The following is a 24,853-nucleotide window of genomic DNA, read 5'->3' on the forward strand; positions in this document are numbered from 1 at the left end:
AGGGCCAGTTCTTGCGTACTTTCAAAATTTCATACTTGCATAATATGCATGGGTTCAAATTTTACGCCTTTGTTCGCGTGAACCATAGACAAAACTGCAAGTTCATATTAAACATAAGAAATAAGTATAAAAACTAAAAATAACGATGGGCCTTGTTTGTACTTATACAGAGAAATACTACAATAATTGGATACAGGCGACTTTTGGGCACAGGAGACCGATTTAAATTATTATTTTTTTAATCCGAAAACATTTATTATTATTACAAATTCAATGCTAAAGTCAAAATACTCTTAATCCAAGTGATTGTACCTATTGTTTCTTTTATATTATTTACGTCGCATACCTACTTTTTCAAAATAAAAAAATAGCATTATCAGAAGGGCAAAATTGAGAAAAGAAGAGGAAGATCTAAAATATCAGGAAGACCTAATATACCAGAAATGGTATTTATTGTAGCCACTTTTGAAGATAAAACACACAATTGAAGATAAAAGCCCAAAATATACTGGAATGGAGAATACTGCAACGAAAAAGGGCCCTCTTAATAATAATTATGATTATAAAAAAGCCGTGTGTGGAAACGCGCACTGGTGCGATATGGGTCCGGTTTAGACGGACCGGTGTTGCGCAAAGCACGTGATCATCGCGTGCTCAGAGATCCTACCGCGAACCACGTTCGACATGATGCCTCTCTGTCGCAATTATAAATTCGTACGTAAGTGTGACAGGGAGGCAACACGTCGAACGTGATTCGCGGTAGGCCCTCAGGGTTCGATGGCCAAGCGTCAGCTAGAGGCTGTCTAAGCTCACTTCGCACCGTGTTGAACAGAACTAAGCGAGGGTGTGCCATTCTTAATGTCATATTTTCATGGAAATTTGACATTGCCACACTTTGTCATTGCAAATGCCATGCAGAACTTGGTCCGATTCTAAAGCCTCTTTTGTATGTAGTGAAGTCCAATAAACATTACATTTAAAATTTGTATATTTTATTAATCATGTCCACTATAGTCTGCATTTTCTCCTGTAATCTGTTAAACAAAAGCCATTGTCCCTTTTGTGTGAGCGGTCGGCCATTATGTGTGAGCGCCGCACGCGCCGTGGCACGCGCCAACACACAATGGCACACAAAGGCCGACCGCTCGCACAAAAGAGACAATGGCTTCTGTTTACCAGATTACCGTCTTCAGCGTAAAAAATTGAGAAGACGCAGACTTCAACTCAAATAACGTCCGTTCAAATATCAATCTGATGTCAGTGTACGTTCGAAGTGGCCTGTATGTCTACACAATAGCCTTCGCCTCTGAAATAATAGTCCGTTGCCAAGTGTGCTTTGATCGGCAATGCTTTTGGACTGCAAAATGAGATGACAATGATATCGCAAAAACTTATCAAATTATAACAAACGTAAACGTAAGTGACATTCGAAAATCTGTTTCAACTTGAAACTTATTTCTTGATAATACGATATATTGCCTACCTTATTACCATAGATAAAAATTCAATATCTATGCGCGTTTTCCCTAGACATAAGACCTAGCTAGATCGATTTTTCGCCCCTGAAAACCCCCATATAGCAAATTTCGTCAAAATCGTTAGAGCCGTTTCCGAGATCCCCGAAATATATAAATATATAGGTAGATATATACATATAAGACTTGCTCGTTTAAAGGTATAAGATAGATTAAACTTGTTTGTAATAAAATGTAAGCTTAACAAGTATTAAGTTTTTGACATAATACGCTATACCTCCCATACATCTTATTATTAATTAAGTAAGAAAACGAATGTATGGAGTGAGCAATCTAAACTCTAAGCTTACTTATTTCTCTATGCTATTACCTACATTAAAAGAAAGAAATTGCTTTTTACCTAAAGGATAGCTTTAAAAGAAGTAAAGTTTTTCAAACCTTTTTCTTAAGGCGAGTTGAAAAATTAATTAGCTCTAGAAGATTGACGAAAAATCGGTGTTGGAAGTTTTAAACTTTTTCATTTGAAGTTTGAGGAAAGGCCCAAAAGGGGCTTCTTATGAATAGAAGGTGTAAAACAGGTCCTTAATGGTTAATTAACATTTATAACTGTCATTTCAAATGAAATAAAACTATGAAAACGGATTATATCGCGTATATTGAATTTATAATACATCCCGACGTTTCCTACCACCGTACCCCCAAATTATACCGATATCTTGGCTGGCCCATGGACTAATAGTTAAAATGCGTTTCAAACTTCTTTTAACTTTTTCTCTAAAACGCGGTTTTAGGATGTCAGTGATGATTTTTAAAAAAAAAGTATGGTACTTAGGATCATGTTTTTTTTGTATTAGGTAGCTTAAACTATGAAAACGGATTATATCGCGTATATTGAATTTATAATACATCCCGACGTTTCGAAACGTCGGGATGTATTATAAATTCAATATACGCGATATAATCCGTTTTCATAGTTTTATTTCATGAGTAACTATCGCGGTAACCGAAGACAATATTATGTCATTTCAAATGTTAAAGAAAGCAATATCTGCAGAAATATGTAATACAACTATGAAATCATTAAAAGTTAAACAAGACATTGTCTATGTACATACATTAAATCAATCTGTAGATTTAAGATAATTGCCGTGCCCTACCAGGGCCCATGTGAAAAAACTGTTATATATGTAACACCTGTGTACCTACCATGGATGCAATAAATAAATATGAATATGAAATATTTTAGGGGGTTTCCTCAAATACGTCACAGTACTGACTAAAAATTGGGATACCTGTTTTAGACCTAACGTATCATGCGGTCTAAGAAGCATGACCTAGAAAGGCAGATTATCTTGGGTCAAATGGATGGCAAGCGCGGGCGAGGAAAAGCACCCACGAGATGGTCTGATGGTGTGAAGAGGGTGGTTGGCGGCAACATGCAGTGCGTGACTCATGTGGCTTATGACCGCACACTATGGAGACGGAGCATACATGGTCGCGATCCTCAGCAATGAGGGACCGAGGAAGAAGAAGAACGTGACTCGCAAAAATATAAAACAAACAACAAACATAAAACTATAATAAATCTTACTAAAAAATCGAAGGTACCTCTAGATTTTGTTTCTTTAAAATTTTATATTTTTATTGTTGATATTCACTGTATATACATAATTTGACTATTAATATAATATTTATTATTAGTGTAACATTACACATATAAGTGAACCTATTTGATATGCTTAAAATATCAACGTATCGGATTCTTAAAACACTTTTATTTATACAAGATTTTTAACAAATACAAAATAATAGATAAAACTCAGATAAAACAATATTAAACATTCATAAGCAATAAACAAATCTTGAGCAACACAGTCTCATCTTTTGATGGTCGATCAATCGTCGAAATTGCAGAAATATTTAAATAACACTTCTTACTTAAGCCATAATGAACTGATTTGGGTACAAACAAATTCGTTAAACAGTCTGCCCATATATCACTCAATCTAAAAAAGAACCTTACTACCTTTTAATGAGGTTGGTTTTCGCATAACATGCGCATACGCAAGTGGGTTGAAATTGATTTGCTGTATGTTTGTATTGAGTAATCTTGACAATGGCGATCGCTTATTTGGCGATTATGATATGAACGAGTGTGGATTGACATTTTGCTATTGCATTATTTTATTTTGAATCACTGGCGTAATAGAAAAGTGGCATCACAGAGATTTTGAGCGATATTAAGCAAGTAAATAAATGAAGAATGTTGTTTGTCGTGTTTTTTGCACTGCATTAAATTGTAGGAAGTAGAAACTTAATTATAAGTAGGATAAGCTTTCCATAGCTAAAGGGCCCTTATGCTCGATATGGAGTTAAGCATGCGAAGCAAATTAAGCTGTAGGCTGTACTCCTCAAACTGACCAACATTAGTTCATCAACTTTTAAAAATAACGTGTTTTGATTTTTATTACACTTTAAAATTTATTCTAAGCCGCAATGTATTGCAAAATTTGTTATGTTTAAAGGGTAACAAGCAACGTCAAACATACAGATGCCAGCGTACATTGAAAATAATATTTAATTAGTATGAAAAAGGTATCATCTAAAAATTTCATAATTTTAAAAAGTCGCTGAACAAATGTTGGTCAGTTTGAGGCATACAGCCTCCAGTTTAATTTATTGCTCCTGTTACAGGAAACACCCGGTATAAGCTACCTAATACAAAAAAAACATGATCCTAAGTACCATACTTTTTTTTGAAAAATCATCACTGACTGACTTTAGAGAAAAAGTTAAAAGAAGTTTGAAACGCATTTTAACTATGTTCCCGTTGGAAGTTACATAAATGATGATTGATTATGTATTTTATGGTTTTTTAACTGACTTACTTTATGGTTCTTTAATTAGTCGGTCAGCCAACCAAAAAAAAACTATAAAAAAATATAAAAACAAATTTGTTCCCCATTCAACACGGTATTTGTGTCCGCATTGGCCTATTAATTTCCAAACCTGGATACAGTTTACACCGTAACAAACCACCGTCTGTGCGATAATTTGTTGTAAAAATATTCGGCGGCCATTACGGCGATCCGGCTATCGCGAGTGCTCGCGGCGTAATGTGCGCCCATAACAACACAGACCGACGATTTTTAACAACTTACCTAATAGTTACATGATGGATGAACAAACATGAATACAATCAATTTGCTGCTTTACATGCAGTGATACTACATAAGCCATACTACTTAGGTGTAAACAAAAATGTTTCCAAACAAAATCATTTTCCAATACAAAATCGTTTTATGTTGTATGAACTAGTACATACGGGTTTTTTAAATCGTTGCATAAAGTAAACTCGAAATTTTAAAGGATGTCTTTGGCAACAATTTGAGGCTCAATATATTTACCTAAATAAAAATATTAAAAATTCAATCCAACATGTAAACGAGTCATTTGCATTTGCCTGCGATCGAACAGTATGATTTTGAAAATAATTTTTGTATACAATTGTATGGTGAAAATGTGGTGCCTATATACTTTTGAGCGGTAGTGTAAAATCAAGAAAGTTGTATCTGCCTTTACAGACTAAAAAGTCGCATGAAAAAGTCGCTCGTTTAGTCTTCCGTCCTCAGATTGCATTATTTACGACACAGGTAGTTTGGGCTTGCGCCAGCGATGGCAAGATTTCACCTCCGTATTTCAGAGCAGTAATGGTTTAAGCGATACAGGAAGGCTTCGCATACATTCTCATTTTCACATTTTCTTTTTAAAATCGTGCTTTTGCGACTTTTGTATGATTTATCGCGGCGCGCTAAATTGTTTTAAGACAGTGTGATTTATTTGAAGAAAAGTGTGGTTTCGTTTTACGATGACATTACGATAAACAAAAAATGTAAATACATAGGTACTTATGCAATCTTATAGGGGCCAAATAAAACCCAGATGTTCATATAATCCTGACTGGTAGTAGGATATTTAGTACCTAGGTAGGTGGGTAGATACTAATTTCTATTTAGATTTAGGCACAAAATATGTTATTAATTAAATCTTAATTTAATAAAACTATGAAAACGGATTATATGGCGTATATTGAATTTATAATACATCCCCACAAATTGATGGATGGGGGATGTATTATAAATTCAATATACGCGATATAATCCGTTTTCATAGTTTTATTTCATGAGTAACTATCGCGGTAACCGAAGACAATATTAAATCTTAATTTCTTATTTTTTTTATGTGAATTACTACTTAATATTGTCTTCGGTTACCGCGATAGTTACTCATGAAATAAAACTATGAAAACGGATTATATCACGTATATTGAATTTATAATCCCGACGTTTCGAACCCTTTACAGCGTTCGTGGTCAACGGGTGACTGAGGAAATATTACAAAGTGCAAAAATACCCACATACTAAAAATAATGAACAATCATAGACTTTAAGGCAGGTTGTACATGCAAAATTGGTTTTTTATTTCATGAATTACTACTTATTAAAATTAACTATTTTTAAAATAATTAAAATTTTACATTAAAATTTATATGTAAAATATTTTTTTTTATTTAAATCATAAAAAATTGTTTTACAAAAAGTTGTATGAAGTCGCTATTACTTGATTTCCATTCCATATGCATTTCATTGATTTTGTAAATAGAGCCAAACGATAAAATAATGAAAACAATGTTCAGAATTTGCTGGCTTTTATCGGTGTTAAAATAATACTCTTTATAGGGTACCAAAGTATAACTTCATAATTTTTCTTTGGGGTAAATTTGAAAATATAATTTATTTAAAAAGGAATACTTATATTTCACTCTACTTAACATAATACACAAAAGTATCTACAAATTACCTAATTGCACGAAATTGCACTTCATAAATACAATATAATATACTTAAAATCAGTTGGTATAGCAGGTTGACTGTATATTTGTGCCATTTTCAACCAAAAGGGTACTTATCGTCGCTTGACAGTAAGGCGCTATTTCCATATAGCTTCAATTAGAAATCAACCTTATCAACAAGCGACAATGTGGTACCTTTTGGTTGAAAACGTCACATTTAAGTACAATGTAGCCCAGTCACCTGTTAGCAACTCCAAACGACGCCGTTAAGTCGCTCGTTGCCAATGTTATTCCAAGCGGAAGATTTTATGCAATATCTTTCTTTTAACCAATCATCTGAAAATAAAACACCGGTAGGTATTTTTCGCACTGATCTGTCAGCTAAACAATTTTATTTTTTGCAAATAGTATTAGTTTTGATCTACGCGGTAATCTCACAGTATATAACTATAAAGACACCAAAAAAATAAAGACAACCGCTCCATTTATATGCTTTTAAATAAATAAATAAATAAAAATACGTTTTTTACCAGACACAATTTAAAATGGTACATCGATGGAAAAAAAAAACAGAAACATAGAAAGATTATGGTGTAACTGTACTTAAACTATAGATTTTTAGTGTTTGGTAAAAGGATACCAGTCTCAACATATGCTAGGTCAGCTGGTGACGCCCAGCGTTGATTTTCAGACTGTTCCCTCTAGTCTGCCAAGCATTATCCTAGTATTACAATTTAAAATTTTATTATTTACAATTAAAATCCTAGCTTTATCTGTAAATCAATTTGTTTGTAAAGCTTAGAATAAATTTAAAAGTGGAAAAATTACTGCCTTGGGTTGGGTGGGGGTTGGGTTAATAGCATCGATCGCAGACGTTTCTGCTTGTTAAAAATCAATTTGTTTGTGTTTAGGATAAAATTGATTAAACTTTTTTCCCTCTATAACTTTTTTAGAACATTAATTTCCTGGCCTACAATCTCTGCTGCCTCTCTCCAATCTCTCCAATCTCTCAATCAATCAATCTCTCTTCAATCTCTACAATCTCTGTTGGCTGGCTCTGGTATGATTTTTGTGTTCTTTACTTAAGTTTATTTGTATCTGAATTACACCTGTTGGCAAAGCTTAATTATAAATAAATAAATAAAAACGTCTAAACTAAACTATTTTAACAATTTACATGTTTATTTTTTAAGCTTGACGACCATGAAATGTTTACATACTTAATACTTATCAATTTTTTAAAGGTTTTTTTATAACTCGTATCGCACAGAAGATTCACGCAATTTAATTCAACTTTTAATTACTGTTTAATTGTTTATATAAATTGTTCACTGTTGTATACAACCGTCCCTCAACAAGCCCACAGCGCCAATAAAGCCGCTTTCGCCAGTCATCCTGTTTTTGTAAACAACCCCCAGTTCACAAGCCGGGGAAGGTTAAATAGGACACCTTTAGAAGTCACCTGATGCAAAAAGTCGATTGGGGTTGATTTTATTTTAAGGAGAGTTTTTTCTTAGCTAAAAATGTAGACCATAAACAAAATTATAAACAACAATTTGATTTTATTGTGGTAACGGACATTATTAAAATTTAATTTAATTTTAACGGACTTATCCCCTTATTCATATAACTTAGGAAACTTCTGTTAAACTTGGTCTCTTTCTAACAAATACAATGTCAAAAGGTCGGATAAGGACTAAACGATTATCAAGGGCTTGTAAGACTTGGCAAGCGTGTATGAATAACGACATTATAATTATTAACGGAGTAAAAAATGTGATTTTATTTTTACTCTCACCTTATTGGAATGCTTTTTGATGAATTGTCATGTCATTTTTATTGTGTGTGTTTGATCTCAGGTGCACGTTCGAATTGGCCTGTCAGTTTAAATGGCAAGTCATGTTGTTTTGGTAACCACCCTCTACGAGGCTACGGCGTAGCAAGCTACGGTCGTAGCCGCTACGGTGGGTAGGTTCAGGAAAATAAATAGTGTTGTCAAGGTAACGTTATGAAAAGGTGATTGTAGTAAAATTTTATCGTTAATCAATATGTAACAATACTTGTTTACTTTTAAATGAAATACTCCGTATGTAATAAGGGGTCATGCATTAATTACATCACACGTTTAGGGAGGAGGGAGGGGGTCAAGAAAATGTAACATGTGACAAGTGGGATGGGGAAGTCACAAACTTCGTGACGTCACTATAACTTATTTAAATTATTTTATTCGCTGTACAGTTAAATAACAAGTTTTTGGAACGATAATTGTTTTTAATCGTTTATTTTTCTTTCTTATCCGTTTTGGATTATAAAATTACTAATATTTCTTTTGTCAAAAATATTTTAATAAAATATTAATATAACTGAATTCGATTTGCCGATTTCATTAAAAAAAATGTGACGTCACACCAGGGGGGGATTTGCCAAATGTCACCAAGTGTGACAAGGAGGGGGGAGGGGTCAAAAAACCTCAAAATTCGTGTGACGTAATTAATGGATGAACCCTAATTTAAAATCCGATAATGCTAGCATGTTAGTAGTGGTATACTAAAGATTTACAACTTTTACAAGACATACACTTTATACGTACGAGTATAACCTATAACGAAAATAATTATAATTTATGGGTAAAATTATATTTATAAAAGTACCTATTTGTCGATCGGAAAATTTAAACAAAACCTGTCTTTAAACTTGTGTTCATAAACCTTCAGTCCATTGCGTCCATTTACCATCGCAATCAAGTGCATTGTCAGTAAAGTTCAGACCTAAGCCGGCGAGGAGGCCAATTCTCTTTTAAGAATTCGATATATTTGTTATGGTTACGATTCTCTCGCACGCACTTACTGGTTCCCGTGTACTCGAGCTAGGAGGATATAACCAAACGGAGACGCCACGTCTGTAATTTTCTGTAAGAAAAAGTGCCGATTTTTGCGGGGGAGGGGCACGTCAAATGTATACGTAACGTAAAAATAGCCATGTCAGATAAACGTCATTCCACACATTGTGTATGACCATTGGCCGACTATTTTTGACAGAGCGGAACGCCTGTTAATGGCTACTCTATTTGGTTATAGCCTCCTAGGTCTCGAGGCGTATTATGATTGAAATAACAGTGAATGAATGATTCTAATGAATGAATGATTCTGATGTGAATGATTTGGATTTGTTATTGATATGATCTCTCAGTTTCAAAAGTGATGTATCAACCAGAAACGTGAATTTTGACACTTGAAATTCAAATTATTCTGCAATTAGGCCTTACATGCTTTTTACATGTGAATACAACATTTACTGTGACATAATAAGTGACATGAAAAATACACAGCAACATTTATAAATATAACAGCCAATATACAATGGTATATTAGTTTAGTATCATGTCACTACCTGTGAGTTCCTATAATTGGCTTCCTATATCAACTATAATTTTTATGTTAATGTCACAGCTGTTGGATCTCCAAATAAATAAAATAATAATAATAAGTGTCTATTTTTGCGCCTGTGAACGGGTTATACATGACATTAAAGCTCTCCAAGGGGCCTCTACGTGTTGGATCTATATCCCCACGCAAGCCTATCAAAAGACCGGGATTTATAGGCCCGTGATATCCAAGGAGATACAAATAATAATAATACCTGGGTAAATATTATAATAAAACATTCTTAAAATTAAATAACTACTATATATGTCTATGTAAGTATCTATGGTAAATTATAAATGCAATTCGGAGATTATTAAGATCCCCAAAGTCATAGAAAATACTAATAAGATTTGGGGGTGTAGATGTACCAAGTGTCAAAATAAAATTATATTAAATAAGTGTTTTGCGTCAGGACTGCTAAGCTAACAGTCTTATAAATTAAAGCTGCAGAATAACTAGTATACATACTAGTAACTTGTGACGTTTCCAACCAAAAGGTACCACATTGTCGCTAGTCGATAAGGTTTATTTCAAATTGAAGCTATATGGAAATAGCGCCTTATTGACAGCCGACAATAAGTACCCTTTTGGTTAAGAATAGCACATTTATTCTCAATTTAGATTCATAGAATTTAGATTTAGATTTAATTCATAGTAGTAATTTGATCTCAATTTGTCTTTGATAAGATCGGATATTTACTTATTGAATACATCCATTAATGAAATATCCGATCTTATCAAAGACAAATTGAGATCAAATTCCTAACCTGTCAAAATAGGCCTCGAGACGACACGGTGTTATCAAAAAGAGATGAAAACCATATCAAATTATTAAAGCACAATCGGCCTCCAGGTGGTCAGACGGACAATGATCTGTAACTTTTCCAATCTACTTCACCTTTTGACCGCCTTATCTACGCCGCTATTGAATACCCGGACTTTACTACCGCAGGATTGGTTTTTTTAATAAAATAGGGTAAAGTAATGGGGCACATTCGTCTCAAAAAGTTTTTAGTAGTATGAGTTATTGTTATGCGATTTTCGTATGGAGATTATAAAATAAACGGAATTTAAATCCTAATTTTCGAACTTTATCCTTAATGGTTAAGAAAAGATGATCACCTAGAAACCGGCTTTCCATACAAACGTAAATATTCCCCATTTCCCTCTCTTGAGATTAACATTATTTATTTTATATTTTAACACAATTTGATGTATATCAATCAACCACAGGCTATGCGGTTTAAGAGGAATTTCCTCCCGCGTACGCTTCGGCTTTGGAATGAGCTCCCTGCCGAGGTTTTCCCGAGGGGCTACAGTATGGGGTTCTTCAAAAAAGGAGTGTACAGGTTTTTAAAGGGTCGGCAACGCGCATGTAATATCTCTGGTGTTGCAGGCGTCCATAGGCTACGGTGACTGCTTACCATCAGGCGGGCCGTATGCTTGTTTGCCAACGTCGTGGTATAAAAAAAATGCTCCGTCGTTTGATTTGTTTCGAATTTTTAATTATTATAAGAATTAGGATTATTTAAATATTTGTATGGGATTTGTGATATCCGTATATCGTGAAAATGATTCTGACTTAGTCTAATTAGTAATATAAGTATTTAAGTATCGATATTTTTTGTAGTTTAGTCAATATTCAGTGAGTAATTATTACCTACAGTGTTTAAAACAATAAATTAGAAACAAAACGAAGCAGTTGACCAGGAGGGGAAGTTAGTAAGGAGGATATTTTTCCGTCGTTAATTATTCCCTTAACAAGGTGTTGTCTCTCTCTTATTTATGGGTTTCACGGAAGAGTAAGCAGGAGGTGCACACAAAGCTAAGCTATGCATAGCGAAGAAACTAAAAAAAAACTGTGAAATGTTTGTTAAGAAGACTTTTTTAGGTTTTCCCGTCACCTTCTGTAAGTCTACCACAAGCAGCTTTTTGATAGCTTTGTTTTGTTATTAAATTTAATTTTTGTACATATTTTTACTTACTTTAAGTGCCACTTGCACCATCCCACTAACCTGGGATTAACCGGTTAAACCGTTAACCCAGTGTCAAATTGTACTGGTAACCATAGTAACTCCGAGGGTTAGTGAATGGTGCAAGTGGCCTTTACTTATGTTAAACCTTAAACCACTCCGTAGTTTAGCCTTATCCATACTAATATTATAAATGCGAAAGTATGTCTGTCTGTCTTTCTGTCTGTGTGTTCCCTCTTCACGCTTAAACCGCTGAACCGATTTAGATGAAATTTGGCATAGAGATAGGTTGAGTCCCTGAGAAGGACATAGGATAGTTTTTATCCCGAAAATCATCCCTTAAGAAAGTAAAAAGCGGGGTGGAATTGAGATAATTAACGAAGTGCCTGCTAATTTGTGTGTATAATATGCTCAAATTTAGATTGCTATAAGATTTTTTCCAGGCGCTATTCTTACTCTAGCTGCTGTTACTAAGTCCACGCAGTCGCGAGCAAAAGCTAGTTGTATATAATATTAATGACTACATTTTCCGCGTTGAATTCCGCACAAGTTACATAAATAATGTTATATTAATTAATTATGTTATTATATTAATGTTAGTATGACTCACGATTGCTTTTAAATTCAAAAATAAACCTATGTGAAGTGTTTTCTGCATTTGGCTAGCAAGTCGGCTTTTACAATTCCTTCAAAAATTCGTCAAACTATTATACGTCTGAAATAAAACTATGAAAACGGATTATATCGCGTATATTGAATTTATAATACATCCCGACGTTTCGAACCCTTTACAGCGAAAACCGCGAGCAGCGAAAACAGCGAGCACCTCGAAACGTCGGGATGTATTATAAATTCAATATACGCGATATATTCCGTTTTCATAGTTTTATTTCATGAGTAACTATCGCGGTAACCGAAGACAATATTATATTATACGTCTATTTTAATCCACTACATTACCCCTTTTGCTACAAAAATCATATCTTCTAGTACGCCACAGCCCTTACGCCATGTTTTATTAAAACAGCTCGTTAGCCACCTCCCGAAAGAATTAGCTACTGTATTTTGACACTTATTACCGAAGAGATTTGTGGCGCCGTGTGACGCCAGCTTTATAATTTATTAACAGCAGTTAGTTCGCTTCTAGTTCTTTTTTGAAATATATTAAAAATACTAACATTAAAAGCAATTTCAGAAATATCCTTTACAGTACATATGGTGCTACTTTCTCGCATTAGTGCGTAAAAGAGCACTTTTCGTGCATATGTCGAAAGTTTAAAGGGCCATATGTACTGTAAAACGTTGTACATACACGTGCGGATAGGTAATTCGCAACTCGTGTCGATTTAAAACACTCCCTGCGGTCGTGTTTTAATTTATCGCCACTTGTTTCGAATTTCCTCTTTCCCGCACTTGTATCGTTCTATATTGTGTCCTTTTAAATAAACAAAACTTAGGTATTCCGTACGGGTACTTAGTTACAGATTACCGGATGTAGTCTGTAGGACGTTCACTACAGCTGTATTTGTTAATACTACACATACGCACCAACACTCACCACACCTATACATCCCTACGGCACATCCTATTCTATTCATACATTATAATGGCAATTTTATTAGTAATAGGCCAATTATTGATTACTATTATAACATTATAATTTCTACATTGATAGTCTGTTAGTGACCTGGGTTCTAGCAGAATTACCAGTGCTTCGCTCGAAAGAGCGGAGTGTATAACTGAGCCAGAACCCTTTTGTTTTGCTGCAACGCACACAGCAATTCTACGGTTTATTTTTTTAAGTTTTGTTTTTTATCTTAATGTTGCTTTTTTGTATCTCCTGTGTTTCTTCTGTTTTAATATGTGTGTATTGTGGCAAACGAATAAATGGTTTATCTATCTATCTATCGTAAATAACTATTTATATTGTGTTGCTGTCTTTGCCGCATTGCTGTCGCGATTAACGAATGCAATCTCGAATCATGATTAAGGATTCAAGATCTGAGAAAAATCGGAATCAAGATTGGGTGTAGATCTTCACCCTCCGACTTTTGAGATCGAGATTTGACAAAATAATTAAAAATATATTGATTTAAACTAACACTATTCTCAGTCATAATTTTAAACTAACACGGGACGTAACGTCACGGTCGAAACGTCAGGCCATAAATAAACGTAAGTTTTTACGCGATAAAGTCCCATGTTAGTTTAAAATTATAATCAAAGATGAGCAAGACAAACGGACAAAGTTCAAAGTATGCATATAATATAAGTAATGGTTTCGTATAGATACATACCAGTTTAATCCTGCGGGTTTTGCCGACTAGCAGGTGTATCTTATTATAGCGGCGAGTGCGCAAAAACTATCCGGATAACTTAGTCTACGGTTAAACTAGCATAACCAGTACTTTCACTTCTATCAAGTTATAATATTGTCTTCGGTTACTACTATAGTAATGATACACTAAATATGATGGTTCTTTTTTTTTGTACGTGGATATTTTTGCACTTTGTAGTTTTTCCTCAGTCACTCTTTGAACACAAACGCTGTAAAGGGTTCGAAACGTCGGGATGTATTATAAATTCAATATACGCGATATAATCCGTTTTCATAGTTTTATTTTTATCAAGTCTTCAAATCTCGTTTTAAAAATTTCAATGTATACTTTTCTAGTAAGAATTGGGATTATGGCATGTTGAATGTTATAAATATTATACAGTGGCTAAAAAATAAGTGCATTTCCGTGGCCAGGGAGGTTTTGGGTTTATATTGAACAACTTTAACGATGGGGCCAACCCTGAAATCGCGAAAAACAATTTGGCTGTTTCATACATTTTGTCTCCTCCCTGGCAACGGAAATGCACTTATTTTTTAGCTACCGTGTATACATACATGTATAATATTATAAGACATTATTAAACAAATTGACTAAATCCCACAGTAAGCTTAATAAGGCTTGTGTTGTGGGTACTTAGACAACGATATTATATACATAATACATAAGTACTTATAAAATATATATTCATAGAAAACACCCATGATTCAGGAACAAATATCATTAATTTATTAAATATAATTCTTAAATAGATAGAAAATGAGCAATTTATTATAATAATTTCCTCCCAAAGTGAAAAAAATGGTACCACTAGATTCCTTATATTTTTTTGAAAAATAAATTGTAAGGCAACTATATTTTTTTTATACTACGTCGGTGGCAAACAAGCATACGGCCCGCCTGATGTTAAACAATCTCCGTAGCCTATACAAAAATGCAATATTTTACCGTCAGCTATTTGATAGTTTTCCATACGGCTTCGTGATCGTGATCGTGACGTCAGTCAGTCGGGCGGTCAGTCAGGCAGTTTTCATACATAAAAAAAAAACAAAATTATAATAGTGCATTATGATATAAGATTGCTACGTTGGTCATTACACCCGAGGCGATATTGTGCGCAATAAGAAAGTTGATGTGTGTAATGACCGAAACACACGTGTTTCAACAAAAAACAACATATTTATCAAATTTTAATTGTTAAAAATGATAAACATTTATTTACATACAAGACATATACAGTGGTACTACGAAAACGAAATTAATAACTAGCTTAAATCTAAAATAGGCCCTTGAGGCATTGTACCAAGGATGCTGGCGGCATTTCCCCGCTGTATCGCAATGCTGATACGTTGTGCGAGAAAGCCGCCAGCTCTTCGGTCACCAGTTACGTCAACCAGACGCTTCGCGATTTCTGCAAACAACTTATGCGCGCTGGGACCCCATGGACCTAGAGTTTCAACTCCATTGTTAAAATAGTTATATAAAAAAGAGAGTTCAATAAGTTCCACATTACGAGCAAGTTGGAAAATAATATGTTATGTCTTCTACTAGATTGACGATTTTCGCGGCGTTGTACGGAGGCTGTCAGCCTTCTTTATTTACTAGACTGGTAAGCATAAAATTCGCGAACACGACACCCTTCGGCCAGAAATACTAAGCCGGGCTACTGCTTATAATGAATACACTGTGACAGACTTGTCCGGACGTGTTATGAAATGTTTTTGCAAGGTGGGGCGAAAGTTTCATCTCATTTGGGCGTCTTTTTACTGGAAAAGTTTGGCGGGAAGTTTGAGGGGAATCTAACACGATTTTGATGCGGAATATGAAGGTGTGAACGGCAGGAGACATTTTTTCTTGATTTTAATATAATGCTAGTAGGTAAAGCAAGCTTTGTTAAAGTATCGTAAGATTAAGTGATTAAAAAACAGGCCAAGTGCGAGTCAGACCCGCCCACCGAGGGTTCCGTACTTTTTAGCTTCAAAGATTTAACCCACACTAACTAACAACATACATACTAAGTTAAATAAAAGCTTGTAAAATACACTGAGAGTTAAATACAGATTGGCCAAAAAATACGCTGAAAAACTGTTTTAAGAATAACTAAATTTCTTACTTACAACTTTTAGAAAATGGCATTAAAATTTAAAACCACAATTACTTAAGAATTTCATTAAAACAAAACGTACCGCAGCGCTATCGTATCCCTGTGACATCTAACGGCCCGGCCACGCCATCGCGCGGCGGCGGCAGCGGCGAGCGGCGGCCATAGGTTGGAGCGAGACACGGCGATCGGACCTTTTGTTCCCACCTATGGCCGCCGCTCGCCGCTGCCGCCGCCGCGCGATGGCGTGGCCGGGCCGTAAGCGTTGTTCGAATTAGGCCGGTATTATTTGATACACAAATGCAAACCTATGTGATACACAAATATAAACAAAGTAAAACCTATACTCAACTTTGGGAACAAATCAAATTATTTTATTAAATATTTTGATTTGTGTTTATAAGTAGTCACACTACTATATATAAATTATAAACTGTAATAGATGTCATATATTAAAGAAAAAGTGACGAAGCCCTCCAGTGGTGAAGGCCGGATCCGGGAGCCGGATAAAGTAAAACCTAGTTAATAACCTAGATAATTCTAAATAAAATCATGTCCACCTCGCTCCATGGAAGAATTTATTTCAGACATTTGGTCACAAAATCCCTGTCAAATAAACACAATACAATAAAAAACCGTTCAGTTCACATCACCTGTCCCCTCAGCTATAATCGGCCTCCGGGGGCCGAGAGGGTGTGAGAGGGAAGGCCTGATAGCAAACTCGTAAAACTTATGAATTTATGACAAAAAAACACGTAAGACCGTGTCTTCGAAGCGTTTTTTGCGACGTGAGAATTTTTTGGAAAGGAATTTTTCTTGAGATATTATATTTCATCGCTTCATTCTCGATATAATGTTTTAACAGGTAGTCCCTTAAACCTACAGGCAACTAGCACGCTTTTGGAGTACTTCATTTGATTCATTATATTTCATCGCTTCATTCTCGATATAATGTTTTAACAGGTAGTCCCTTAAACCTACAGGCAACTAGCACGCTTTTAGAGTACTTAATTTGATTCAAAATCGGTATTAGTAGTTCCGGCGGCCGCCACCCATTGGTGGGGCGCAGCCGTAGACTTCATTCCTTATTCGTGCACGGCAACGAGCGCACGCGCTAAAATCATGCCTAAGCGTACTATCGACGAACGAATTAGTGAATATCACAAAACAATAGAACAGTTACAACGAAAGAGAAATAAAGAACCATCTTATAAACGGATTCGTGTAATTCAGTCCTCATCTGACGAGTGTTTTTAGTTTGTTTTAGTAGTTATTTCATCAAGAAATATCATAATCTAGTCTCTAAAGAGTAATCTATAAAACATTTACGTACGAGATTAATGCTGAGTTTTGTCTACCCTCAGATTTTTTATAAAGTAAATAATTTATTTTAATGCACGGTGCCAGCTGCGAGCTACCGCTGTATTGTTTTAATGATTAAAGTCGGGATTGACTGCGAGTCAATTGCGACAACGTGATTAACTGCGAGTTAACTACGAGGCACTTGCCAAATATAACATGGTATCCATGCAAAACAATAAGTTATAATAATTATTTACGTTGTCTTGTCTGCGAGACATGTACAACCGAGTTTTTCATAACTCACCTACCTTCTTTTCAGTCTCCAAATAAAATTTACATTTTTTTTTCTATTTTAGATACAAATATCGTTGTCCAGCGTCCTCTAACGGACCGAATTAATCGAGAAGGCAGCGTGACTGAACCTTTTCAACCTGAGGGGCACCAGTGCTCTCAACCATTACCAATGCATGACCTCGAGGCGGATTCTCACCAAAACACTGAAGGACATGAGATAGCCGAGCCGGAGGTCGAGCAAAGTGCTCCTATGCCCGATGAAACCGCACAAGCATCCGCGGAGACACTGGTAGAACCGAACCTACTTATGGCTTTGGGCGAGTCCACAGACGATATACCTGAATTTGGTAAACCAATACATGACAGTTTAGCTAGTCTGTGGTTACCTTTACTAAAAAAGGGTCTGCCCAAAGAAAACAAAGAAAAACTTTTAAAAAGTTATTTAGTACCCGAAAATTGCAAGCTTCTGCAATCTCCAAAACTTAACGCAGAGATCTCTGCTGCAGTATCTGAAATAGTCAGAGGGCGCGATAAAAAACTGTGGTTTTCAACAACAGCTTGGCGCAGGCATTACTGCACTCAATAAGGGTATGGAGATCCTACTAAATTGCGACAATAAAGCCCAGGCTTTGACTCATTTCAGTGACAGCTGTCGTATTTTGACAGATCTCCACTGCGCTTCGACCAAGGATAGAATAAAATTGCTAACCCCTAGCCTGGAAAAGAACATCCTACATGTAATCCAAGATTCCGAAAGAGACGATACTGTTTTTACTCAAACTCCTTATTCGTGCTAGTTGCCTGTAGGTTTAAGGGACTACATTAAAACTAGAAACAAGATAGAACAAATAGGGTGCCGCTCAGCATAAACGTGCCATAGGCCTATTATAGATGATTAAACGAACTTTCCTAAAGTGAAGTTCGATCACTATTATATGAGTCGCTTCATTCGAAGATATAAATATAATCACCCACCCATCCCTAGGTGACCCAAAAATGAAAGTTTTGTTCGTGACTCTAAAAAATGAAGTCTACGGCTGCGCCCCACCAATGGGTGGCGGCCGCCGGAACTACTAATACCGATTTTGAATCAAATGAAGTACTCTAAAAGCGTGCTAGTTGCCTGTAGGTTTAAGGGACTACCTGTTAAAACATTATATCTTCGAATGAAGCGACTCATATAATAGTGATCGAACTTCACTTTAGGAAAGTTCGTTTAATCATCTATTGTATGAAAGTTGAGAAATATTGTAAGTAATATGATTATTTATTCAGCTGAAAATAATTGGATTAGAGGAAGTATAAAGACTCCTCATCAGAAATCAAGTTAATTTAATTTTCTATCTTTCATACTCTAAAAATTATACTAAATTACATTAAATTAAATCAAATATACAATTATACATCACAATAACAAAGTACTCTTACTCTATACTATCCTAGAAACTAACACTAATAATAATAAGTCACATTTCAGCCGTCCCGCGACACCCCCCCCCCCCCAACCCCGATGCAAAGGTGCCCATGACGCTCGCCGCGTTGCCACGTTGGACATCAGAAGGGAACAAAAGATATTGCGCGTCATTTAGCTTCGCTTAGCCCTTTTTCAAATCTAATAAGCCATTCTCGTTAATAATTGTACGTCATATAATATACTCCGACCGTTTCTTGATCGATATCCTATAATAAATTCCTGCAGAATACTTTATGACTGACCTTTACATAATCCATAAACAATTTACCCGAGATTAAACACAAAGCACTCAATAAATTATCTAAAACAACCAAGAACGGACCTTTAGCTCATCAATGAAATAACCTGTATTTTAAAAAGAGCGTAAACCCATTTAAAATCAAAGTAAGTTCGACCTTTTTTCCACACGAATTCAGAACAGGTGTTCATCGCAGATAAGCAGAAGTATAAAGTCATAACTGATTACGAATAACATAAAAAAAACCTAGTAACTTCACAATTGGGCGTAAGCAATTTGCAACTTCAGGCCACAATAAATTAAGTTGCAAACGTTTAACTCCATTCGGGCGAGATAAGAGGTTTACAGCGTTAGCGAACGGTAACAGTTGTGACGTTTTGGAGCGTGATATAAAGTCGTGATATTGTAGGTCGTGGGATATCCCTAGTGGACTAACAATCGATGGAAAGGGCAGATCTTTACAGGGTAATAACTGGCCTTGGCATGATATCGCATGGCAGTTGTCATGTCACAATGTGCTGACATATTTAGTCAATTATACAGTGTGTAAAATTCAATACGGGCAATTAAACGGTGGTTAGCATAGGACCCAATAAGTATATTGAGAAATAGTATGAAATACAATGAAAATATTTTCCATGCAAAATAATTCGGCCGGCAATGCAAAACAACGGGCTACGGGCGATACGGGCTTTTTAAAGTAACTGTCAATGCTTGTTGGCAGTTGTTATAAAAAGCTCGTAATGTCATATCATGTTGTGTCTCGTAATGTTTGCAGTTTGGTAAATTTTCAAAAATTAATTACGGGGTCATAATGGGGTTGGCAACTGTCAAAGGTTTGCAGAGATGGCGCCATCATAGCTTGCCCCTTTTTCTATGAGATTTGGCTTAAAGGGTTGGCATCCAGGGCATTAAAAAAACAAAAAAATGACACAATTCTAGGGATTGACGGGGCAAGTTATGCTGGCGCCATCTGCTAATTATTTCGACCGGCCAACCCCATTAAGTGTAATTTAAAAAATCTTCCTATTTTTCTGTCCAAAACGAATGAAACAATACTATTAAAAAAAGTTTATAATACCTCTAGGTACTTATCAAAAGATATTAAAGAGATACAATGCCGAAATATTACGGTTAACGATTTTGTAACTCCAAATTACAGTCATTATGTGACATAAACTGATTTATACAACTATTAAAACTTTTATTATTTTTACAATTTCTAATTTCGAAACCAATAAATTACCAGAGATACAATCAGACAAAATAAATCGTCAAAGGGGAAACGTCCAATTGTGCCTTAGAACAAGACCTAGGCATAAGGCATGAGTCAGGTACCTAAATTGCCCGTCTAGACGCGATCTAGGTGATTTAGTGCTTGTGTGTACACGTGTTTTCAATTTGGACTCGGCCGTTTTTTACAGTGCACTCTAGAATGCTGTTTAAGCGGAGATAGGTGATAAATTTTAAGGTCCTTGGCTGTAGTAGTTATAGGGAGATTTATTTTATAGTTTCCTAGAAAAAATGTTTAGGTTTAGAGATTGTGCCTATTCTATTTGAAATTTAATATGGGCTCAAAGATTTTTAATAACTATAAATTAATAGTTTTAATGGAAATACCACGTAAATGAAATATGTAAAAAACTAAGTAAATCAGCATTCGCTCTACATCAGCTTTCGAAAATAGTAAGTAAAGAATCTTTACTTGTTGCTTCCACGGACTGGTCGCATCGACATTAAGATACGGTATTATCTTTTGGGGCAATTCGGTTGATAAAGATACAGCGTTTATAGTACAAAAGAGGTGTGTACGAGCTATATGTGGCCTTAAAATGACAGATAGCTGCATTCCATATTTTAGATCGTTAAGTATACTGGCCTTACCCAGTCTATATATTTTGGAAACAGCAATTTTCGTTAAATGTAATCCTAAGTTGTATGACAAAATTGATGACGTACGAAGGCTCCCCGTAAGACCTCAGTATGAAAACGCATTACGCAATAAAAATTGTAAAACCGCCTTAGTACTAAAAAGTATTTTGGAAATGGCACCACAAATATTTAACAAAATTCCAAACAATCTAAAAGATTTAAAACTTGGAAAATTCAAGAAAGAACTGAAATTGCTATTAGTAAAAAAATGTTATTATAGTGTACAACAATTTCTAAATGATATTGACTTATAATGTATTGCGCTGACAAATATATTTAATTTTATTGAAATTTTATACTGATCTCTCCTTGACATTGTTTTCTTGTTACTTAATATTATATCAATTTTATATATGCATGAATTGTAATTTATAAAATAATTATGCATGATAAGCATTGTAAACCAATCGTACGCCTACAGGCAAAACATAGTGTTCCACAACATGTTTATTTATAAGACCTAATTTTTGTACCTATGTTTTTACTAATAAATGATTTATGATTATGATTATGATTAATTATAATTGTATTATCTTTACAATTTAGTTTTCTTTTTTTGTTAATTCCACTGCCTCTATTTTTTTACTACTTACAGATTTTTTATAGCAGTCATGGAATCTATTTTACGAAAATACACGGCAAAACAAGGTAAAACATAAAAGGTTTTAAACTTAAATACTTAATATGCGAAACATTCATTATCTTTAAGTATATTAAAGAATAACTGACTTGACTTCGTGCGTTAAATATTCACTTTGATTTTGGGGGTTTTTACCCCCATTATTAGATCCTTAATGGGCCCACTGACTATCAGTCCGCCGGACGATATCGGCCTGTCAGTTGTTCGGAACTGCCAAATTTTTGTTCTAACTGACAGGCCGATATCTTTCGGCGGACTGATAGTCAGTGTGCCCCTTTATAAGTATTATCATTAGTTCTAAAAAGCACAATGTTCTGGAACGTGTCTGCTATTATGTGTAAGTAACAGCAAAAAGCACACCATTACCGCGGAGCGCGTCTTTGAGGGCGTCACGTCTGGCGCCCTTTGATGTAGCATGTCACCGGTGGAGAGATCTAATGGCGAACTCATTGTTCTTTATGTTAGGGATCTTAAATAGACAGATAAATAAAAAATGTCCTACCAGTTCTCGGAAGTTTTTTTAGTTACTCCTTAAGAATCGATTTCATACATAAGCCCGTGATGTGAAAATTTATGGAGAGTAAAATAAAACGTTGCGTTCCGTAACGCGTTACGTTATGTTTTGTGCGCAACTTATCTTGCGCATGCCCTAGCAAAGGCTGCATGAAAACACTTTATTTATTCAAAGTCAACAAATAACAACTGTCAATTTACGGAATTTTGATCTTCAATTTTATAATGTATATTTAATCGTTCGTAAGTAAACTTCAGTCGTGCGTCGGAGCTGACACACACACTTTTTTTAAAGACACACGCACGCTCCAAACGTCCTCGCAGGGAAAGACGTGGGGACGGCCACGAAAACCAGCGAACGTGTCAGCATAACCTGACATAATTTCGTAAAAATAGGATTTAGGTCATAGTAAGCGATTTGTCACTATAAGCGGAGTCATCTTATCCGACTTCGTCACAAAGAATTTTACATGAAAATCAAACTTCGCACGGTAATTATATCATAGTAAGCAGTTGATCAGTATAAGCGGAGTCATAATAAACGGTTTCCACTGTATATCCCAAAACTGAATAGACAAAAATCTATATTATGATCTAATCTGCTCACCAAACTTCACGAGAATGCGACCTGAAAATAGCCGGACAATGGAACCCAGGTAGACGGTAGTGACGTCAGCGACGTCATAATGACGTAATAATGACGTAATTATGGCGTCATAATGACGTATAAATGCTGTTAAGGAAGCTTTCCCAAAGCTGAAACGATAACGCCTCCGCTCGCTCGGTTGATAACCTATCTCCATTATCTTCTGACAGTACTCTCTTTTACTTACATAAATCTTCGTATGACAGAAATCGATTTTAAAGTCAGATATTTTAAAACAAGAAATAAGCACAAACACCTACTTAAACGGCACGTAAGTGTTCAAATTGTGTACATCAGACACCTTCCTTTGATTCCGCGTCTAGAGCTCTTAAACCACTCGCTTCGACGGTGTGGGGCCATTAAACACGCTATAAGTAATAGCCTTGTAACTTGTAAGGCCCACTATACAAAATTTTCCCATTTTTATTTGATCCTTGTTATATAAGTAAATTGGGATGATTTTCGTTTGTTTGAGAAAGCAAAGTAACAAAAGAAATGCTACTTTATTTGGATTATGAAAGTTTCTAATAAGGGCTTCCGCGTTTAATTTCGCCGCTGACTATGTAAAAATATTAAATAATGTTGTAGTAAGTATAAGTAAATTCTTATGTACACAACTTTGGGAACAAATCAAATTATCCACTCCCTTCACCACTGGAGGGCTTCGTCACTTTTTTTTAACACACCACCCCACACTCCTTAAGGTTACAGGCTCAATCCCCTACTAATTTTAATGTGTAGGAGCTTGTTTTATTCATTGGGTCGAAAACGACCCAATAGGCATATATAAATAAATAAATAATTATAGGACATTCTTACACAGATTGACTATGTCCCACGGTATATGGGTTAATATATGACATCTATTTCAGTTTAAAATTCTAATGTAATATGTAAATTGCTAGTTCGAATAACATTTCGTCTATTTTCCTATATTCTAAACGCTGGTTTCGTGACCCAACGCCACTCGTGCGCACACCGGAAGCCCGCCCGCGACCGGACGTTCGGCCATTTCCCCCACCTGTCGCCTCGCCGACTTCCGGCGCGCTCCTTGACCAACGCTTCGGCATTTTGTGCTTTTTCTGCCGCTACTTGGGTTTCCGCAAACGGCGATATTTTTAAAGGTAAAAATATAGGGGATGTTTAAGAGAAAAGATACAATAGGATTTCAGATTCAAAATAATGTACCTATTGGGATCACATACAATAAAGATTTTAAAATGGAGCTTAGTTAGATTTATTTATTATTAATTTTAATTTTAATAATTTTAATTTTATAATTTTATTTTAATTCTTATTATAGTTGCAACTGTTGTCTTATTGTGTTATGCTTATTATGTATATGGACCAATGTTGTCTGCAATAAATAATAAATAAATAAATTAGTATTTCAGTATTTTGACTATGTACTAAAATATTTAAGTAGCTCCATAATTTTAAGATCTTTATTGTACACTCAGCGTCAAATACTTTGTAGCACGTATATCATTTCTGACTTTTAATTTGTATTGTTTTAATGCAATGGGTCCCATTCCCATATAGACATTTGATCCCAAAAACAAACCTGATCGATTGATACCATTAATAAAAATTTGTCATCTAGCCTAATAGGGTAAAAAATTGCAACAAAACGTACGTACAGAAGCACAAAA

The 24,853-nt window shown here is 35.2% G+C and overlaps 1 pseudogene; it reads left to right on the forward strand.

Moving 5' to 3' along the window:
- The first annotated feature begins 17,927 nt into the window (after window positions 1-17,927).
- LOC134743342 (uncharacterized) lies at window positions 17,928-18,555 on the forward strand (annotated as a pseudogene).
- Window positions 18,556-24,853: the final 6,298 nt, after the last annotated feature.

Source organism: Cydia strobilella, chromosome 8, assembly GCF_947568885.1.
Source record: "Cydia strobilella chromosome 8, ilCydStro3.1, whole genome shotgun sequence".
NCBI classification, from domain to species: domain Eukaryota; kingdom Metazoa; phylum Arthropoda; class Insecta; order Lepidoptera; family Tortricidae; genus Cydia; species Cydia strobilella.